Raw genomic sequence first — 5,774 nt, forward strand, 5'->3', positions numbered from 1 at the left:
GATACCAACCTGGCCAACGTGGTGAAACCTCAGCCATCTCTACTAAAACTACAAAAATTAGCAGAGTGTGGTGGCACACGCCTGTAGTCCCAGCTACTTGGGAGGCTGAGGCATGAGAATTGCTTGAACCCAGGAGGTAGAAGTTGCAGTGAGCCAAGATGATGCCACTGCACTCCAGCATGAGTGACAGAGTCTCTGTCTCAAAAATAAATAAATAAATAATTAAATAAATAAATAAATAAATAAAGTGGTGAAGTGTTTTGTGGAAAGCAGAACTTATGAGCAACATAACTGGATATTTAGCTAAGGAGATTTCTAAGCAGAGTGTTGAAGGAACAACTTTGTTCCTCCTGACTGCTTACAGAAAAATCGAAAAGGAGAGAAATGAGTTGAAAAAGGAATTGTTAAGCACAAAGAAAGAAGAAATAGAGGATTTGAGAAAGTCTATCCATATTGAAAAAAATAAAAGGAAAGAAACAAAAAAGAAAAAAAATTATTCTGAAAAGAAAACTAAAACTAATGCTGAACAGCTATTTGATAAAGCGGTCATGAGTAAGACTCGTGAACTTCATCAACCTTCTTAGCAAAAACTAGGAATAGAGATGGGATTATACCAGCAAAGACATTGCCAGTTTGAACTAAATAAAGCAGAGAAAACAAGATAAAATAAAAGAAGGCTGTGGATTTCTCAGATCCTTATTCTGCAAGTAAAGTGAAGAATGACCTCAAAGGTAATTCAGATATCATCAGGGCTGCCTCCTTGGTTTCAAAGGATGGTGTGATTGCCTCAGTTTCAAGAGGCTAGACAGCTTCTGACTGAAGCCTTGTGGGTGGTGCCATACTGTGGAGCCCTGAGGGTGTAAATCCCTGTGGGGCAGAGCTGTGAAGATGAGACTACTTCTCCAGTAGTTCCTAAATGTGGAACAGACTTCCTGGTGGGTCTGAAAGGCAGAGCATTTAATTCTTGAGAATTAAAATTTAATAGAATTTGTCTTGCTAGATTTTGGACTTGCTTGGGATCATCATCTCTTTCTTCTTTCCAGTTTCTCTCCTTTGGAATGGGAATGTCTATCATATGGCTGTCCACCCATTGTATCTGGAAGTTTATAACTTGTCTGATTTCACAGGTTCACAGCTGGAGAGGAATTTTGCCTCAGGATGAATGTACTGCAAGTCTCACTCATATCTGATTTAGATGATATTTAGATGAGACTTTGGACTTTAGAATTAATGCTGGAAGCTTTGCGCAGTGGCAGTATTGTAGTCAATGAGGCTTATCCGAGGCACGATTATTGCTAATTGAAAACTTTTCCCAATACCCCGCCGTGACAACTTGCAATATAGTTGGCCCTGGCAATTTTTGACAGTCTCTACAGAGACTGAATTAAAAAAAAAAAAAGAATTAATGCTGGAATGTGTTAAGATTTTAGGGAAGAAGATGTAAGTATAATAAAAGTTTTAAAAAGAAGATGTAAATATAATAAAATTTAAAAAATATTTTAGTTGGTATTCAAGCTGGGTGCAGTGGCTCATACCAGTAACTCAACACTTTGGGAAGCCAAGGTGGGTGGATCACTTGAGGTCAGGAGTTCGAGATCAGCCTGGCCAACATGGTAAAACCCTCTCTCTACTAAAAATACAAAAATTAGCTGTGCGTGGTGGTGGGAACCTATAATACCAGCTACTTGGGAGGCTGAGACATGAGAATCACTTGAACCCAGGTGGTAAAAGTTGCAGTGAGCCAAGATCCCGCCATTGCACTTCAGCTTGGGTGAGAGAGCAAGACTCCATCTCAAAAAGTATTTTTTTAAATAAAAATTAAAAATTGGTATCCAAGAAGATGTAAATATAATAAAATTTAAAAATAAATTTTAAAATTTAAGGCTAGGAACAGTGGTTCATGTCTGTAATCCCAGCACTTTGAGAGGCAAAGGCAGGTAGATCATGAGGTCAAGAGATCAAGACCATCCTGGTCAACATGGTGAAATCCCATCTCTACTAAAAATACAAAAATTAGCTGGGTGTGGTGGTGTGCACCTGTAATTCCAGCTACTAGGGAGGCTGAGACAGTATAATTGCTTGTACCCAAGAGGCAGAGGTTACAGTGAGCTGAGATCGTGCCACTGCACTCCAGCCTGGAAACAGAGCGAGATTCTGTCTCAAAAAAAAATTTTTAAAAATATTTTCGAGGCTGTTGAGATGGAGAAAACATATTCTACACGCAATGAAGACATGAATTTTTTTGTGGGAGCAAAGGCATAATGCTATAGACTGAATTGCAAATGTTGGAGTTCTAACCTTCAGTGTGACTGGGTTTGGAGTAAGGAAGTAATCAAGATTAAATGAGGTCATAAGGGTAGAGCCCTGACAGGATTAGGATCCTTGTAAGAAGAGGCACCAGAGAGCTCACTCTTTCTCTCCCTGCCATGTGCGGACATCGTGAGAAGGTGGCCATCTGTAAGCCTGGAAGAGAGCTCTCACCAGAAACCGACTCTGCAAGACCTTGGTCTGGGACTCCCGGCCTCCAGAACTGCAAGCAATTAAATACCTGTTGATGAAGGCACACAGTCTGTGGCATTTTGTTATGGCAGCTCTCGAAGACTGATATACTCCGTAATGATGGAAAGGAGAGGCTACTAGGCCTGAAGCAGGCTTGCACAGGGTGGACTGAGGGCTCTGAAGGGCCTCACAGTAGAGTGCACACAGAATCTCATTATTCTTCCAAAGTAGAGATGGTAACATTTACTCTTTTCTTTTGATGTCCTTGGCACAAACCAAGACAACAGCAGAGTGAGCCCCAAAGTCAATGCAATTCCCAGGCAGGGATAGATACCCAAGACCATTATGATTATCCCAATTCAAAACTCTTTTCTCAGACTGAAAGATTTTGCTGCTATTGTTCAGGCAATGGTGCTGTTTCCTCACTTGTGGGGTGTGGGGGGAGTTACTAATTAATAGAATCACATTTTTATAGATTAGCCAAAAACAAAACACCTCTATTGGTGCCCACTTATACCAAGCATTATTCACGTGGTTGTTTTAATCCTAATGTGTTAAATTGTATCAGGGCCGGTAAAGATCATCAGGACTCCTATATATTCAACCAATCTAAATAGATTTATGAATCATTTCAGAGTGCCTATTTGATTGTCTTTCTCTATCAAACCAGTCAATTCCCTCCAATAAGATAAATAGCAATGGGAATTTCTGATGTATGGACAGTCACGTTTTGGGAGGAGAGGAGAGTGGTTGGGGCGGGTAATCTATTTTCTAGCCAAACTGGAAAATCTGCTTTTCAGAAGTTTCCTCCTGACTCCTCCCACCCCACTCCCCACATCAAGGGAGGGCAGAGAAGGAAAAAGATATTAAAGTTTGGATTAAACCACCATTGTGCATATTTATAATTCATTCCAAACAACAGAGGACAAGGACAGAAGCTTAAAAAAAAAATTCAGCTGGGCACGGTGGCTCATTCCTGTAATCCCAGCACACTTTGGGAGGCCAAGGTGGACAAATCACGAGGTCAGGAGTTTGAGACCAGCTTGGTCAACATGGTGAAACCTCAGCTCTAATAAAAGTACAAAAAATTAGCTGGTCATGGTGGTGGGTGCCTGTAATCCCAGCTACTTGGGAGGCCGAGGCAGGAGAATTGCTTGAACCTGGAAGACCGGGGTTGCAGTGAGCTGAGATCACACCACTGCACTCCAGCCCTGGTGACAGTACAAGACTCTGTCTCAAAAAAAAAAAAAAAAAAAAAAAAAATCAGTAATCAGCAGCAGCAACAGCAGCAACTGTGCTCTTAGCTCTCCTCATCCACATGGGTCAGCCATTGGACAGGCCAGGTAACAAGAGTTTCCTGGGAAAAGTCGCCCTTTCTGCACGTTTGTGTGTGTTTTCCAACATGGCCTAAGCATTCCACACCAGCTGCCTCTGATGCATGGGAAGGTCCCTTGGCTGATGCATGCCGGGTGCGGGCACAGAGGAGGGCACCATCTTCCAGAGTGAAAATAATCCTGTGAAATCCAGGCAGCCAGTGCTGCACAATGGCTCCAAGTTCCTGTGGAAGTTCAACACAGTGGAAATTCAATTACTGCAGAGATGGTCTAGGAGGGGGAGGTGGGTGCTTACTCAGAGGATCTGAGGAGAATCACAAGGCCTCTGGGCTCGTTAAAGCTTAGCCCATTCAGGCTGCTATACCAAAATACCATGGACAAGGTGGCTTATAAACAACAATTTATTTCTCACAATTATGAAGGCTGTAAGTCCAAGATCACGTTTCTGGCAGATGCAGTGTCTGGCGAGGCACTGCTTCCTGGTTCACACACAGCTGTCTTTTTGCTATTACCTCACATAGCAGAGAGGCGATGGACCTCTCTGAGGCTTCTTTTATGAAGACACTAATTTCATTCATGAGGGCTCCACCCTCATGACCTAATCACCTCCCAAAGGCCCCACCTCCTAATAGGATAAACTTGGGGGTTAAGATTTCAACAGTGGCTGGGTACAGTGGAATACACCTATAATCCCAGCCACTTGAGAGGCTGCGGTGGGAGGATTGTTTGAGGCTGCAGTGTACAATGATCCTGCCTGTGAACAAGACCCCATCTCTAAAAAAGTAAAAATGAACACAAACATTCAGATCATAGCAGGAGATGAGGAAGGGTGACCAAGAAAGAAAGAGCCTTTTGAGTTGTGGAAGGCAGAGAAGGCATCTCAGCTTGTGCTAGTGAATGTGCAAAGCACATGTAAAGGAACCATAAGCTCGAGGTCTGATTTTTAGAATTAATAATACACTGTGGGCCTGGCACAGTGGCTTATGCCTGTAATCCCAGCACTTTGGGAGGCAGAGGTGGGCAGATCATGAGGTCAGGAGTTCAAGACCAGCCTGGCCAACATGGTGAAACCCCGTATCTACTAAAGATTCAAAAAAATTATCCGGGCATGTTAGCGAACGCCTGTAATCCCAGCTACTTGGGAGGCTGAGGCAGGAGAATAGCTTGAACCCAGGAGGCAGAGGTTGCAGTGAGCCAAGATCGAGCCATTGCACCCCAGCCTGGGTGACAGGGCGAAACTCCACCTCAAAAAAAAAAAGTATATATATGCGCATATATATAGTGTGTTTTTGTTTTGCTATAGACTCTACTTAGACCTCTAGAGCTAGTCCTAGCATTGTTGCACCATCCTCCCCACTTGAGATGGTTCGGATCTCTGTCCCCACCCAAATCTCACGTTCAATTGTAATCCCAGTGTTGAAGGTGGGGCCTGGTGGGAGGTGATTGGATCATGGGGGTGGATCCTTCCTGAATGGTTTAGCTCCATCCTTTTTTGGTCCTGTTCTTGTGGCAGAGTTCTCATGAGACCTGGATCTCTCTCTCTTCTTCCTGTGAAGGGACCTGCTTCCAGCCATGTGAAGACGCCTGCTGCAGCCTTGCTTTCTGCCATGAGTAAAAGCTCCCTGAGGCCTCACCAGAAGCAGATGCTGCCGTGCTTCCTGTACAGCCTGCGGAATCGAAAGTCAATTAATCTTCTTTACGAAATACCCACTTGTGGGCATTTCTTTATAGCAGTGTGAAAATAGACTAATACCCCACTGCCTGACCGCATATCCTCCCCTCACCCAACGCACAGCTGGAATCAGGTGTGTTGTCAGTTTCCCCTGTAAAGGCTCATTTCCAGTTGGTGTGCAGGGGGTTCACGAGACTGGCATCTGAATGGTGCTGCCTGGAATGAGCAGTGATAGGGCCCAGTCCATTTGTGCTTCTCAAATTGATGCC

The 5,774-nt window shown here is 43.6% G+C and overlaps 1 non-coding gene across 1 annotated transcript; it reads left to right on the top strand.

Moving 5' to 3' along the window:
- The first annotated feature begins 1,238 nt into the window (after positions 1–1,238).
- Positions 1,239–1,379, top strand: LOC135268237 (U4 spliceosomal RNA). The gene has a single exon (XR_010336513.1). It is a non-coding gene; the product is annotated as a U4 spliceosomal RNA (small nuclear RNA).
- The last annotated feature ends 4,395 nt before the right edge of the window (positions 1,380–5,774 follow it).

This window comes from Aotus nancymaae, unplaced genomic scaffold (genome assembly GCF_030222135.1).
Source record: "Aotus nancymaae isolate 86718 unplaced genomic scaffold, 86718_ANA_hifiasm-v0.15.2.pri h1tg000039l, whole genome shotgun sequence".
In the NCBI taxonomy this organism is placed as follows: domain Eukaryota; kingdom Metazoa; phylum Chordata; class Mammalia; order Primates; family Aotidae; genus Aotus; species Aotus nancymaae.